The following is a 17613-nucleotide window of genomic DNA, read 5'->3' on the forward strand; positions in this document are numbered from 1 at the left end:
TTGGGTTGACTAATGCCCCAACTGTATTCATGGTTTTGATGAACCTCTTATTTAGGCCTTTTTGAATTCCTTCATGATTGTGTTCATCGATGATATCCTTGTGTATTCGAGGAGTAGGAAGGAGAATATGTAGAATTTGACGATTGCACTCTAGACTTTGAGAGATCATAAGCTTTTTTCCAAATTATCATAAGTTTTTTTCCAAATTCTCTAAGTTTGAGTTCTGGATTGAGTCAGTAAATTTTATAGACATGTGGTGTCTAAGGATCAAATTATTATATACCCAACAAAGGCGAGTCCTACATCTTTGTTTGAAGTTTGTAGCTTCGTTGGTTTAGCCGGTTACAATAGATGATTCATGGAGGGTTTTAATACTATTGCAGCACCAATACCCAAGCTGACCCAAAAGGAGGTTCCTTTCCATTGTTCCAAGGGGTGTTAGTCGAGCTTTTGGAAGCTCAAGGGATTTCTTACTTCAGCTCCTATATTGTCTCTTCCTATTAAGAGTCAGGGGTTCATCGGATATTAAGATGCTTGGTATGGGTCATGTTCTAACGTAGTAGGTCGAGTAATTACTTTTGCATCGAGAAAGATGAAGGTTCATGATCCCAACTTGCCTACTCATAATTTAGAGTTATAGGTGGCAATTTTCAAAGTTAAGATTTGGATTCATTATCATTATGCCATGCATTGTAAGATCTACATGGATCATCAAGTCTTTAGCATCTAATAACCCAGAAGGATCTTAATTATAGCCAGTGGAGATAGATGGAGTTTTGTAAGGGTTATGACATCACTACTTTGTATCATCCGAGGCAAGGCAAACATGGGAGTAAATTCTTTGACCCAAAAGGGATGAGTATGGGTAGCTTGGCTTCTATCTCCATTTATCAAAGGTCGTTAGTATGGGACATCCAGTCCGTATCCAACTTAATGTGCGACTTGATATTTCTGACCTCAGGAGGATTCTTGTGAATGTTGAGGGTATATGACTTTAGAGTTATCAGTTTAAGTCTATATGACTTTGCATCATCCATGATCAGGTGTTGAGTGGTGTGTCCAACAGGGATACCATTGATTTTGAGGGTTTTCTAAGATTTGATGGCCTTATTTGTGTTTTGAGGGTTGGCGATCTGATTCAGTTGATTTTGTTTGAGGCTCACAACTTCAGATAATTTATTCTCCCAGGTATAACTAAGATGTATTGATACTTGAGGTAGCATTATAGGTGGAGTAGAATGAAGAAAGATGTGACAGACTTTGTAGTTCGTTACTAATGTTGTTAGTAGGTGAAATCGAGAATCAAAGACCTGGTGGCTTAATTCAGAGATTACCTATTCTCGAGTAGAAATGGGAGTGGAATATTATGGACTTCGTTAGTGATTTACCTTGCACTTACCATGGTATTGATGGTATTTTGGTCATTGTGGATCAGTTGACCAAAACCACATATTTCATACCCATTAAGATGTCTTTCAGTGCTAAGAGGTTAACCTGTATATATGTTCATGAGATAATTTGTTTCCATAGTGTGGCTATATATACTATTTAAGATTGGGGCTCAGTATTCACTTTTAGCTTTTGGTGAGCTTTTTAAGAGGAGTTGGGTACTCAGGTGCATCTTAGTAGAACCATCCACCCTTAGAGAGACGGGCAAAAAAAGTAAACTATTCAGGTCCTCAAGAATATGCTCCGAGCCTGTCTTATAGATTTTGGAGGTTAGTAGAAGAAATACTTAGCTTTGGCAGAGTTCAAATATAATAATAGCTACCATTTGAGTATTGAGATAGAAACCTTTAAGGATTTGTATGGTAGATGATTTCATTCTTTTATTTGATAGTTCGACACCTTTGAGATTGGACCCCGTGGAACTTACTTACTTCAGGAGTCGTTGGATAGAGTCAAGGTGATTCAGAATAGGTTGAGGGAAGCCTAGAGTAGGCCGAAGGATTATACAGATCATAGAATTTATGCTTTGAGATTTGGAGCTGGTGACTGGGTATTCCTCTTGGTAGCACCTATGAATGGTGTGATAAGGTTCTGGGGGAAAGGTAAGCTCAGCCCAAGATGTATTGGACCTTTTGAGATCCTTCGCATAGTTAGAGAGGTGGAATATGATTTAGCCTTGCCCCAGATTTTTCCACTGTACATATGGTTTTCCATGTTTTTATGTTGTGGTGGTACATTCCAAATGAATCTCATGTGCTCAGATAGAACTCAGTTCAGTTGGATGAGAAATTAATGATCGTGAAGGAGATGATGTTCATATTAGCCAGGAATGCCAGGCGGTTATGCACAAGAGAGATTCTAGTAGTTAAGGTTCAATTGAGACACCTCTCAGTAGAGAAGGCTACTTGGGAGATTGGTAGCGAGATAGAGTCCCAGTATCCTCGCCTATTCGAGGCTTCAAATTCATCCTAACCCTTTCCTTTCAGGGACAAAAGTTCTTTTAGTAGTGGATATTGTAATGACCCTACAGGTCATTTTCTACATTTTTGCTAATTTTTGTCTTTTAGAGCATTCCAATAGTTTCCCCAAGTCATTAATGACTTGCTGGAGCTAACAGTTCAGTATCAGGCAGTTTGTTTGTTTATTAGAGCCAGTTCACTAGTTTAAATTCTTTGTTAGTTAGAACTAGCTATTAGGCAAATATTTTTGTTAAAAAACCTCATATGCCGATTCTGACAGTTCTAGCAGCTTTGGAACGTTCATTATAGGTTAAGTTGACCCTTTGTTCTGGTACCAAGGCTTTCAAACTTATTTAGGGCTAATAGCCAGAAATTAAGAAAAATGCCACTTGGGTGTGGAACCCAATTTTCATTGAAACTACCTCTGATGAAAATTTTGACTGCACTATTGAGTCTGAAACATTGAATTTTATAGGGTAGCATAGTTTTTTTGCATATACGATATTTCAAATGAATATCGAGGGGTCAATGAAAACTTGAAAAAATACCAAGTCTCCAACTGATGCACAAAATTGCTTCATCCGCTAAAGCAACCCTTTCCGCGCTTTAGCATAGGATGCTTTAGTGGCCTTCCAAGAGCTTAAGCAGCCCTGGCCGGCTTAGTGTACCCGTTTAGTGGCAAACTTATTTCTAAAGCGCAATCCACTTTTGCGCAGTCTTGTCCACTTTAGCAGCATACCAGGTAAGCGTGGGTACTGCTATAGCAATACCTAAGCACTTTAGCTCTGACTTGTAAAACAACCCAGTGCTAGGATTATCAGCACTTGGAGTCCTTTAAATGTTCCATTTTCCCAAATTCTCTCCTATTTTCACACAAGTTTAGGAGTGAAAGCCCTAGAATGTGTGAAAACTTGGGAGAGACATTAATAGGTTATTTTGGGGTGTTCGTAAGCTTGAATTACTCATTTCTTCTCTACATTCTTGGTAAGTTTTAATTATCATAATTTCCCAAAACCCTTATAAATAATGGTGGGTTGATTTTAGCACCATTTGAGCTCAAACTTTACCCAATTTGGAAGGTAAATGTTTCTTTAGCATAGAGGGATGTGCTCTTGATTTTGAAGGTGTGATCCACAAGTGGGCCCACATGAGATTTTTACGTAATTATGGACTTGAAGTATGAAAATGTAATATGTATACTATTGTTCTCTATTGATGAATAGATTATTATTTCGATAACATGGCATCTTGTAGAAGCTCCTCAAAAGGGAAACTCACTGACTGAGTAGATTTCCTCATGCTTTCTTTGGCAACCAGGTGGGCTAGATTTACCTTCCTAGTAGATTGACCAAGTTTGTAGTATATTTATGATAGTGTGCTTGGTAAGAGTTGGAAATTAGGTATTGGTGGTATAATAAGTATTACTTGGAATATTTAGCCTATTAAAGAATCGTAAATTAGGCATAACCAACTTAGTTGCACATGTTGTAGGTAGAATTGCTAGCTTAGGACTAAAATTGGCTTATGTAACATCTAGTGGAAGAATTAGATACATTTGCATAATTCGGGTATAATTTGCCTTATAATAGATTTTGTGGATTTAAAGTAGGCCTATTTGACCCACCTTAGGCCAAAACTCTTATTAGCTCCTAGACGTTTATAAGTATGTTAAACCCTTTAAATTTTTATTTTGGAGTTTAAAGTGTATATATAAATGATACTTAGGCTAGATTGGTACTTGTGAATTAATGCTAGTTCTGGTTTAAATCCAGCGATTTTTGATTTATGAGTTTCGATTCAAGTCCAGCATTGAGAAGTTATTTATGGTATGTTATGGTACGGATGGATCCACGACTATGGCTTTAGATATGGTTAATTAATGAAATTATGGCTATTTACTTTGTTTGATTGCACCCTCCAGGCTTATGAGGGCCCGCTTGGGGTTATTTATTTTTCCTCACATACTAGCTCATGGGGGCCAGTATTGTAGTATTACCTACGCTTTCTATGATATTATATCTATTTCGGTTATTTTTTTGCAGTATTGGAGCATTATACCAGGTTTGCCATTTTAACTTGACTTAGCTTATTTATCTTGCAACTTTATAGTACTTATATTATGATTTAGCTCAGTTGTCTGATGATTCCTACTAAGTACTTGTGGATTTTGCATTCATACTACACTTCAATACCTTTTTGATTGAGACTCGAGTACTAGTGTCGCCGTTGATTACTATCGTGCTGCTTAGATTTTTTAGGCAAGGTGAGCTCTTGGAGCTAGAGTTTCCCTTTCCTCATTCTTCTAGTTTTTCTTACTCTTTTATTATTTTAGAATGATATATATTTGTCTATTAGGGTACTTATATTTCTTCTATTAGTGGCTCTTGTACAAACACTACTAGGTCATGGGATGTTATCGATGTGTCGTGGTTCCATGGCATATTCGATGCTTAAAATAGTGAAAATATGCATTGACTTAGGTCGTTTTGTTCGATATGATATGGTTTTACATATTTTTATAGAGAAATCATGTTAAAAATGGTTTTGGACTAAAAACGATAAAAGAAAGCTTAGAAAAAGATGAAGTAATAGTCAGGTCACGGCTCGTTAAGTCACCTTACGACTCATAACTAGACTATTAAGGATACAAGTGAGCTAAGTTGAGTCCCTAGAGTTAAGTCATAGAACACTATAAGTCACAAAGATATATTATAGCTCATAGTGTAAAGCCATAAAGAGAGCAGTGTGCAAAATACCATAGGTTGATGCCCCAGTGATAACGAGTGAAGACCATGAGTCATAAGGACTAACTGCGACTCATGGTAAGGCGTCGTAAGGACAACAGAACCTGAATCATTGATGATGAAAGTTCACTACAGTTGCTACGATCAGTAGAATAAGAATCATATGGTGATATTACGAGTCACAACCACTAAATCCTAAACAAAGAAATGACAGTAGGCAACGAGTCGCAGCCAGACATAATAACTCATTGCCAGAGGCGTAACCATTGCTAACAAAGTTTTCCTAATTTGATTTGGCTAGGTTTATTTTGTTATTTTGAGATACTATAAATACCCTAGGGTTATTCCTTTATTATGTGACACATTTTTTACAATATTTTGGATACTTGCATAAACTTTGATCATTGATAAAACTGTTCTTGAGTTTTGGTTTCGTATACAAGTGAAGATTTTGGATTTTACTCTATCATTATTGTGCAATTAATTACATGTCTTATTCTTTAATTTTCATGGACTGTTGCATAAGCATAAGCGTCTAATTTTCTTTACTAGGGTTGTGGGAACCCTAGTGGATTAGCGATGTAAGAAAAATGGGAAATTCATTTTTTCTAATGTACCATTATATATTGAAATCTTCTTCATACTAATAGAACCCCAAGTTACTGCACAAGCTTGGAAATCATCTGTATTCGAGAATGTCTTCACAAGGGAGTTTGATATTCATAAAAGAAGGTTACAATAGCGATTTGAGGCTATCAACCCTCGTCTAAACAACTCGAGAACCAAAAAGTGAGAGTTGTACTGAGTTATAAACAAGGGACAACAAGGGGGAACCTTGAGACTCAAGAGTGAGATTTATCAATAGGTTCACAAGACGGTTGATAATACATAGCTTGTCAACTTTGCATACAGAGCAGTGGGTTAGGTTGATCAAACACGAGAAATTTATGAAGTTTAAAAGCCAGAGGGAACTCAATCCTAGTGTTTGTATTCTATTGTTTACAAACTCAAGCATCCAACTTTGGCTACTTGCTACTATTTATTTGTAAATCCCCTCATTTACTTTTATGCATTACTCGTGGATTTTGTCAAGTTTGAGACTGTTCCACGTATTCCCTGTGGGTTAGACCCCAATCTTATTTGGGTTACTATATTTCATATAGTCTGTGGCATACTTCTTTGGAGGTTAGTGGTGGGTGACATTAAATTTTAGCAACGTTGCTCAATACTCTATATGTAGTTTAGTACAAGGTGGATTTTATGGATACAAATGTCTGGGGAAAATACCCATAATATCTATAATGGTCCACCCTATAGTTGTCTTGAACCTCTACAATAATAATAATATCTCTACCTCTATGTCAACCAGGTCAACTGCAATAATCACTAGCAAGGTGTTTTCAACCCCCAAAAATGGATAGCACAAATGTGATAGGAGGGCCTTCAACTCCAAAATTGGTGGCCCTTATAATAGTGTCTCCCGATTGGTCTCCACCATTTGAGATCATATTTGATAACCGCAGTAAGGGTTAACGTGTTGTCCTCGGCTAAAGAAAAGAAAAGGTACTTCATTATGTGTACAATGCTAGTAAGGTGATAGTGGTGATTTTACCACTTATTCTCACTAAATATTCATATCCATTACCTTGTTTTGAATGAATAAATAAGACATATTCATGAGTAAATGCACTAATATCCCCTCTTTTTAGGCATAAAGTTGAGGAGATCAAAATATGTGGATTGAGGCTGAAAATGATAAAAAGAGAGCAAAGAAGAGTAAAGCTGAAGACCTAGACTACATCAGCCTTGATTACCGCGACTGTGATCATGGTCAGTCAAGACGGTCAGCATAACACAGTGGTGGCACACAACTGTGGTCGCATGGTCACGATCTCGAATAGCCATGTGTAATCGCAGTTCTGCAAGAAAATGCCTAGGGGAAGATCTGTACAAGAACTTAAAGCAAAAACCCTTTCTTTTTTAGGGATTGCTTAGCTTATAATATAATTGGAAGTGAAATCTTGAAACACTAATTGGGCAAGTGTGTAACTAATATTGGAGGCTTGAATTCTTAGCATTTTTGTGTAGAATGAACGCTTTGGATAATCCTTATGGTATATCTCTCTTTACTTTCTTCATGAGTACCTAAGTAATTTAGTTTTGGGATTGTATTGAACTAGAGTGTAATTTTTGTGTGGGTATTGTTGTGCTTGCATAATTGTTAGAGGTTGAGTAAGGATTTCACCATTTCTTGAGCTTATGAGTTTGAATTTGATAGGTTGATACGCCCAAATTACACCTCTCTTACGATAGAGTAAGCGGTCGTTGTCAAATATATAACCCAACTAGGTTGGGGTCGAATCCCACAGGGAATATGGTACTAATTAAGTTGTATGCAGATTATTTGACTTTTAATCGTTCATTTTCATAAAATAAATATGGGGATTTGATTCAGTTCACAAATTAATGGTTTTATTTTAACAAGATAAAATACGTGTAGTGGTATTCAAATTCATAGAAACAGCAAGCTAGGGTTATGTCCACTTTGTAGTTTTCAATACTTTCTAACTATGGACTTTACGAATTCATACATGCGTCGTGCTTACAGAAAAACATATTGTATTTAATAACACAATCCTAGTGTTTCTCAACCATCAATGACTAATTCACTTTAGTTCTCTCGAATCAAAAGTGTTTACCAAAAATAATACGAAATCTCCAAGTAGTTAATCTTGTTAAGGCATTAACGTATGAAATAGGGGTTGGAAATCCTATTTTCTTGTCACTACTCTCTTTTCCAAACATCAACCTTTCTTTCGAACAAGTTGTGTTTTAAAGCGTATACTTTATGTTTGCAACCACGAGAATTCAAGATAAGTGAAGAGAGTATGATGTAAGCAAATTAATGCATAATGAATTCAAAACCCAAAGTGATATATTGTATGCTACAAGGCATCCATAACCCTAACTAATAAACTTAGCTACTCATGGGTAAAATGAAAATCACAATAGAAATATTCATCATACCAAAAACTAGAAGACTATCTTGGTGGAGAAGATGAATAGCTTTCTCCCTTGGTGTAAGTCGTCTCTCTCCTCTCTCAAAATAATACAGAATAATGAATTATGAATAAAAAATCAGCATTAAGCCTTTTAATACTGTTTTCTCTCATATTTTCCTTCTAGTTCCCTGAACTAATTATAAATGACAAACTAATCTTGGACATAGTTTCTAGGCGCCACATTTGGTCTAGACTGCTACTCTCTCTTGTGTCAAATGCCATCCATATTCCATAGTCCCATTATGTCTTCATCTACTTCATTAATACCTAAAATTATGCTAATCACATCAGTTAGCTCAATTACATAGAAGTAGAGTAAAAACAAAAGAAACTAGGCCCTTTGCTCTCTAAACTTAGCTAAAATATGGATAAGTTATGGTGCTTAGGTGTATAAATACATCCAAGATCATAGGTGAAAGCCCCAAATCTCTAAATGGGTTTGATGAGTAAAAATCCCAAACTCTAGAAACCCTTTATCATCCTCAAAAGAGGGATAAAGGTGAATATGAGGTAACCCATAACATCCTTGAAAGAGGATTATAGGGGGACAAGGCAATGGTGGAAAATTAAGCCTATGATTTGCTCCTTTTTTGCAATATTAGACATAAGTGTATTAGGGGTATAAATCATGTCAAGAGCATTATTCTAGAAATAGGAATGCTTGACTAAGGTATTGGGTGATTACGAATTTCACACTTGTTAGGTGCTCAAAAGAGCCAATGGGTGAAATCATTATGGTTTTATCGAAAGATTAACCATAATGACCTTTGACCTAGCCTATCCTTTAGTTGACAACTAGATTTTATGTTAAACCATCAATAACCCAAATACTTTTTACTTTAGGCAGACATAATCCCAAGATTTCCCCCAATGTTGTTGCTTAAAACAAAAGTGTCATCTCTTGATCATTTGTTATAGATTGTACTAAATGTTTCCAACAAATCCCCCCATTTTATTTTACATGTCATTTTTGTTATAATTTTGGGTAACCTTGTAGTAATTTGAACACCCATAGGTTTTGATATCTATAATTTGATCCTTCAGATTTGACCCCAATTTAAATTGGGTTGCTTGACAATGACCGCCTCACCCCTCAATTATGGGAGTGAGTTGAGCATTATCAAAATGGTGTCATTATGGGGGAGTGAAATGTAGATTTCACTTTTGTGGGGTCATTCTTACTTGGGAGTATTCAGAGTGTCGTACTTTATTTTCTTTATTTTCTTTGGATCTTTTGTAGGAAATCTTAGCATAAACAAAACTATGAGTTAAGGCTCCAATCTTATGTAGTCATGTGATGTACCCACTCATGCAGAAAACCACTTAAATGGTGGGTGTTATGCGAGTGAGAACCGTATCCCACCTCACCATGGGAATAGGACATTGCATGTGACTAGTGTTATGCTTCATGTGTTGCAAGTAAAGGGGATATATAGAGTCCAAGAACATTAAGATCCATATGTTCACTTAAGGAATTTTTTGGAAGTGTTTAGTCCATTCAACATTTCTCATATCATTCAAGAATCCTTTCAGCTTTATCTCTTTCCATTCTCACTAATGGGTGAAGCATTGTTATGGTGACGTACACTCTATACGGCTTCACTTACTTCATGGAATGAGCTCACAAGGAGTTTTTAGATAAATACTCCTCTCCATCCAAGGTGTGTGACCCAAGAGATGAAATCATTAACTTTAGACAATGAAACGGGGAGCCACTTCATGAAGAATGAGAAAGATTTCATAGGAAGTTGGACAAATGCCCTAATCAGGAGATTCCAGGGAAGGCACTTCTCATAATATTCTATCAAGAACTGGATCCTTTGAACCAATTAATGGTAAACTATAAGACCCCACAAATTTCCCTCGTACTCTGAGCCTTAGAGCGTGTCAAGTGAAGTGTAATTCCAGCCCTAAAAGATTGAGAAGTGACTTCCCAAGTGATTGGTGTTTAAACCATATAGAATTTTCTTAAATTTGACTTTTTGTCATATGGATAATTGAATTAGCTTTCCAACGATTCAAATTTCGTCCAAATCTGGTATTGGGGTGAGAAGTTATGACCATTTTACCGAGAGTTGCCGGAATCGCCCAGGTGCGATGGATGATCCGATGGACCGATGACTCTACGATGGACCATCGCTCAGCCTGTCATAACTAAGGCAGTAACTCCCTTTGCTTGCCCAAATGCGACAGCCAGGATGACGGACCATCAAGGCTGCGATGGACCATCGCTGAGACCATCGCCACTAAGGTAGTGTGGTCTCATCATGTCCATCGTACAATGGACTATCCAACGAACCATTGGACCGTCGATCCAACCATTGCATCGAGTCAGTGTGTCCTTTTTTTAGTCATTGTGCGATGGATGATCCGATGGACTATCGAACTTTCGACGGACCATCGATCCAACCATCGCGGACCTCGTTCAGTATTTTTAAGTCCTTTCTAAAAGAGTATTTTGGGTATTTTCCCTTTTAACCCTCAGATATATCTCAAATGAACTTGATAGCCTCATTATCTCCCAAAACATCCAGAGGCTAGGGTTTCTTCCTCAAGAGCAAATCTAAAACCCTTCTCCAAGAAATCCAAGAACTCACCATGGATTCGACAAATTGAGTTGAGATTTAAGTTTTCCAAGTTCAAAGGTTGTAAGAACCCTCTCTCAAGAGTAAGAAGAAGAGTTTAAAGCAAGCTTGTTCATCCAATTTCATAATCTAAGGTATGTGGGGTTTTGAACAAGGGTAATTCTTTCACCCTTGTGCTCAAAGACTTATTTAAACTATAATTTTCTACAATCTATTAGATTTTACATGAATTTGAATTAGGGTTTTTCACCCATTATTATTGATTGCAATATTTTGATGTTTCCCATGAATTGAGAGTCTAATGGCATGATTTTCACATGTTTTCTTGAGAAATTATAGTTGGATCTATACCCTATGATTTTAATCCTTTAGAACTTAATAGTTGAAATGTTTGAGATATTGAAGCATATGAGTATATTGAGATTTTTAGATAAATTGCTGAAATTTCTAGATTTCTACATGAGTTATGAATCGATATGCTATCTATTATGCTTTTGATGAGTTTTAACATAAGATTGAATTATGGGTTATTGACCCCTACTTGAGACTTGCAATTTTATGAACTTTTATGCTATAAGCACCCATGATTTGAGTATTCAGATATTATTGAGAAATGTTTTGACCTAATGGTCATGGAGTTTTGAAATCCACTTCACTACATGAGATTACAGATTTGATTACTGGGTTCTTGATAAACCATGAGATTATTTTAAAGTGAATTTTCATGAGATGAGAGAGATAATCTAATGGGAGTAGTATTTACCACTGAGTTGGGTAACTTGCTATGGTTTCTTAGCCCAGAACTATGTGTCACCATAGGTTGGGCCTGATCCCGAGATGATTTTGGGGCCTAAGGCAGAGATATTTGGCCCGAGGCCGAGATAAATAATCACTAAATTAATGTTATACTCCCTGGAAAGAGTATGATGCTCCTCCCAAATGTGGGGTCTCTTCCTTAGGAGGAAAAAATGTTGGACTCCATGTAGCTAGCATGGTTTATATCGATTAAGAGAGCCTCTCTTAAAACTAAAGCTTTGAGATAAATTATTTCATTAAGACTAAAGTATTTTCCCTTTATATGAGTATTTTTCCTAAAGTGAATGAAATACCTTCAAGTATGTTTCAAAGTTATATGATTCTGAATTTCAATTACTTGAGTTCAAAAGAGTTATGATTTCTTGAGCATTAAAGAAGTTTTACTCTCCATGAGACATATGAATGAGTTGAAAGAATTTTTTAAAGTTTTCTTTATCCTATGGGTAATGAGAATAAGAGAATATTACCGATTTCAAAGTTAAACTATGATGACTCAGGAGATTTGTGTTGCATGCCCTATTCTACACGATTCATGAGCGTTACATTTTATACTATTTTAAGCCATGTGAGACATTACTTATTACAAGCATGCTTTGATTAAAGAGTATTGATGTTGTTTTATATAAATACATGAACCCACACATACTCAGTACATTCCCAAATATTGATCTACATATACGTCTATGTGCTACATTATCTTATAATGTAGGTTCAGGTGCTCAGCCCAGCCTCGTCAGTGACTTTCGAGTACCACTATCTTCATTCCTACAGTGGTAAGTCCTCATGGTTTGAGGACCTATCTTCAGACATTTTCGCATTTGAGAGACTATGTTATTACTTTCAGTTCATTTTGAGTCAGTTGGGGACCTATCCCAATGACTCTCTAGTTTATGCATTAGTAGAGGCTTTGTCAGACTAGTTTCCAGATTCTGATTGGGTTGAGAATTCCAGTAATATGGTCATTTGGACTGAGTATTTTCTCTGTATCTCCCTTCATATGATATGACTATGCTAGTGTTTGAATTATTTCATCTTGAAATGAGTATTATTAGTAGGAGCAGAATCAAAGGGTTAGCTTGGGGATACTTGTAGCCTTAAGCACCGTGTGACATCTCGAGAGGCGATTTCAGGTTGTTACAAACTTGGTATCAAAGCCTAAGTTATAAAGAGTCCTACAAAGTCTGACAAGCCACGTTAAGTAGAGTCTTATTCATTGGTGTGTAGCACACCACATCTATAAGCAAGAGGCTAAAAGACGTTTTAGGAAAAAGTTATTTCTTCTTTCAGATTCTATCATGCCTATAGTTGTCCCTCTCATCTAATAATTTGTGCTCTTCTATTTCAAAAAATGCCTCTCTAAAGAGCGAATGTCCGCATAAACAATGATGAACAACCCCCACTTGTTGATCCTTTGAATGAGATGGTATCTCTTGGGCCGCCTTTCAGGCATTAGCCCAAGCAGTCACTGTCAATGTTTGGGCCAATAACTAGGTTGTAGTTGCTAATCAGCAAGGAGGTGATGTAGCTGCGACTAGGATTCATGATTTTATACGGATGAATCTGTCAGAGTTTTATGGGTCTATGGCTGATGAGGACCCACAGTTGTACCTTGAGAAGGTGAGAAAAATCTCATAAGTAATGCATGTTTCTAAGGAAGAAAGTGTTGAGTTAGTGTCCTACAAGTTGAAGGACAATTATTATGATTGGGTTGTATCATGGAGGAAGGGTAGAGGTGATAATGTTGCTCCTCTGACTTGGAAAGTATTCCAAGATGCACTCTTGGACAAATTTTTTCTGCTGGAGATGAGAGGCAAATATTGAGGAGGTTATGAACTTGAGGTAGGGCTCTATGACTATTAAGAAGTACTGCTTGAATTTTAACCAGTTGCCTAAGTATGCTTCTGATTTGATTTCTGACACCCAAGCTAGTATGAGCAAGTTCATGACTGGGGTTTCTGGGTTGGTACTAAAGGAGTGTAGGACTGCAATGTTGCATAGGGAATTTAGTTAAGTAATTTAGTCTTGGAATAATGTTGAACTAGAGTGTAATTTGTGTGTGGGTATTGTTATGTTTGCATGATTGTGAGTTGTTGAGTAAGGATTTCACCATTGCTCAAGCTTGTGAGTTGGAATTTGATGTGTGAAAGTCCCAAATCTCCAAATAGGTTTGATGGGTGAAAATCTCAAACTCTAGAAACTCTTTATCATCTTCAAAAGAGGGATGAAGGTGAATATGAGGTAACCCATAACATCCTTGAAAGAGGGTTATAGAGGGACAAAGCAATGGTGGAAAATTAAGCCTATGGTTTGCTCCCTTTTTGCAATCTTAGAAATAAGTGTATTAGGGGGTGTAAATAATGTAAAGAGAATCATCCTAGAAATAGGAATGCTTGATTGAGGTATTGGGTGATTATGAATTTCACACTTGTTAGGTGCTCGAAAGAGCCAATGGGTGAAATCGTTGTGGTTTATAATGGCCTTCAACATAGCCTATCCTTTAGTTAAAAACTAAATTTCATGCTAAACTATCAATAACCCACATAGTTTTACCTTTAGGTAGACATAATCCCAAAATTTCCCCCAATATTGTTGCTTAAAACAAAAGTGTCATCTCTTGATCATTTGTTATAGATTGTACTAAATATTTCCAAACAAATCCCCCCATTTTATTTTACATGTCATTTTTGTTAGCATTCCGGTAACCTCATAGTAATTTGAATACCCATAGGGTTTGAAGTCTATAATTCATACCTTGAAATTCGACCCCAATTCAAATTGGGTTACTTGACAATAACCACCTCACCCCTCAATTATGGGAGTGAGTTAAGTATTATCATAAGGAATTAAAACTTACTTAAAAGAATTATACTATTACTGAGCAAGAGTTATTAGTAGTGGTTTTTCACTTTAAAAAGTTTCGGTCTGATCTGACTGGGACTAAGGTCATTATTCTTACAGAACATGCAACATTGAGATACCTAATGGAAAAGAAAGATGTAAAGCCAAGATTAATTCAGCGTTTTCTCTTGCTAAAAGAATTTGATTTTATGGTGAAGGATAGAAATGTCACAAAAAATTAGGTTGCAAATCTCTTGTCCAGACTTGAGAATGAAGCAATGAAAAAAATAGAGGACGACCTTAAAATCGATGATACTTTTCCAGACAAGTGGATTTTGTTAGCATTGCAAGACCTAATTCCTTGGTTTGCTGATTTTTCCATTTACTTGGCAAGTGATCTCATTCTATAAGACTTATCCTTTTAGTGGTGGAAGAGATTTATTCATGAGGTAAGGAAATTCGTATGGGATGAACCTTATCTATTCAGAATTTATGTGGATGGTATGATTTGTAGATGTAACTCAAAGGTGGAGATGATGAGTATTCTTGAGGTTTGTCATGTTTCACAGTTGGGGTTCACCATGGATGAACCCGCCAGCCAAAAAAATCTTACAATGTGGGTACCACAGGTCGATAATATACAAATATGATCATGACTTTGTTTAGCTTGTGCGACAAGGCACTATTTTGAGGAGTTATGAACTCCCTATGACCCCTATTTTAGAGCTGGAGATATTTGATGTGTGGGTTGTGGTTTCATAGGGCCGTTTGTAAGCTCCTATGGCATGAGCTATATCTTGGTTGCTATTGATTATGTGTCCAAAGGGATGGAAGTGGTAGTGCTCCCCAATAATGAAGGTAAAAGTGTCACCACGTTCCTAAAAAAAATATCTTTTCTCAATTTGGCACTTTACGTGCAATAATTATTGATGGTGGGATGTAATTCTGCAATTATTTGTTCAAGATTTTTCTTCAGAATTATGAAATAAAGCATAAGGTGGCCACACCTTATCACCCTCAGACAAGGGGAAAGGTTGAAGTCTACAATAGTGAGATTCAATTCATTTTGGCAAAGACTGTGAATGCCTATATGACAGATTGGTCTAGAAAGTTGCATGACTCATTGTGGTCCTACCGGACAGCTTATGAAAACCCCATAGGTGTCTCCCCATATCAGCTTGCATATGTCAAGGAATGCCACTTTCCTGTCGAACTTAAGCATAGAGCACTATGGGCATTTAAGAAGCTGAATTTTAGTGGCATGATATAACAAAGATGAGGATGAGTAAAATAAATGAGTTGGATGAATTTTGATTCCAAGCTTATGAGAATTCTGCCCTATACAAAGAGAATATAAAGCTGAAGGATGATCAAAAAATTGATAAAAGAGTATTTGAGCTGGGTGACCAGGTGTTGCTGTATAATTCCAGACTTTGCTAGTTTCTACGCAAGTTAAAGTCTAGCTGGTATGGTCCATTCACTATGGTGAGGGTGTTACCTTATGGTTCTATAGAATTAAAGCATGATGGTAAAGCCTCATTCAAAGTTAATGGGCAAAGAGTAAAACACTATATGGGGCACCATAGAGAAAGTAAAAGTAGTTGATGATGTGAGCCATGGTAAAGTTTGTGTAACCAAGGCAACTAAGTCATGTCGCGAAATTAAATCAGGCGCTGCATGGGAGGCAACCCATGGGGCTAGTTGGTGAAATCTAAGTATCCAACCTAGCCACGTCTTGCCACGACATTAAATCAAGCATTGCATGGAAGGTAACCTATGTTTTGTACTTATTTGATTTTAGGGTAACTTGAGTGTTCAATATGCAAGGATGAGATTGTCGAAAAAGACCAAAAAAATTTCTAGTGCTAGGCATTATGACTCTCTTGTCTTAGTCAGAATTAACGATTCGTACGCAGGAGTTGTAGGGTGCCAGAACTCAAAGCACTCTCAGGTATTTGGTTTATGGAGTCATAGTAAATGATTACAACTTGTCGCCTTAAGTCGCAATGATTAGAGACCAAGGTAAGGTTCCAGTCCTTACAGAGGGAGTCAAATAATCATAGTCACTGGTTATGAGTTATCACCAAGCTCGACACCATAGACCCAGTGGGTCAATTGATTGGTATTATAATTATTAAAATTAGTAGCTCCATCCATTAAAATTAGTAGCTCCCTCCATTATCTTCGGCTACCAACTCCACTCAACCATACTCTAACTTCATCCCATCATCATGTTCAATAAAATATCCCCTAAATTAAAAAATCTCAAAAGGGTAGGGCTCGAAATTTGCTCAAGTACATTTGATAAGAATCCTATAAAAGCTTCAAGTAAGTATTTTAAGTTAAATTCTTACGTGTTAAAGTAATATATCATTGTGAACTAGTTGCTTGGTTTTTATTTTCAAAATATGTATGTATATAAGTAGACAAGCCCTAGTCCTGAGACATTTGAGCGATAATGAGAGAAAATGACTTAATATAGACTAGATTTTATTGAAATGAATGAATTAGAGATGCTTGATGTTTTCAAACATCTATATTGTGTGCTAGGAATGAATTGGGGGACCAACTACCCTAATATTCCTAGTTACATTAGCTACGGGACTCGTAACGACTCGTAAGGTCACTTAACAAGTCGTTACGTGACTCGTAACCATGCTTAACATGGTTGATTAGAAAAGTGTAGTTTATGTTAACATTGCGACTTATCTTAATGAGTCATACTCACACTATATGATTGGCAGTCAAGAGTTGTAATGACTGGGAAGGGTATTTCATCAAGAAAGTATTTCTGGTCAGACAACGAGTGTTGGTAATGAGTTGTAGTATAACATTATGACTCATTAGAAGGACTTGTTATCTAACCAGTAAATACTCAATAGGAATTCTTCCACCTTACGAGTCTTACTACGACACGTAATAAAAGGAAATGATTTGCACTTATGAGTCGCAGTGTGCCCAGATCTTGCTACACTGACACCTTGTTTTCTTGTTTTTTCTTTATTTATCTTAGTTATCACTAATAAGGTTGTTTCAACAGGTACTAATGGCACCTAAAGGTTATTCATCAAAGAATCTAACACTGAAGAAGAACACCCAAAAGAAGCCTACCCCAAAGTCCACTCCTCACCTCAGAAACAAGGACACCGATGAGTCAAGC

This window comes from Capsicum annuum, unplaced genomic scaffold (assembly GCF_002878395.1).
Source record: "Capsicum annuum cultivar UCD-10X-F1 unplaced genomic scaffold, UCD10Xv1.1 ctg2547, whole genome shotgun sequence".
NCBI classification, from domain to species: Eukaryota; Viridiplantae; Streptophyta; class Magnoliopsida; order Solanales; family Solanaceae; genus Capsicum; species Capsicum annuum.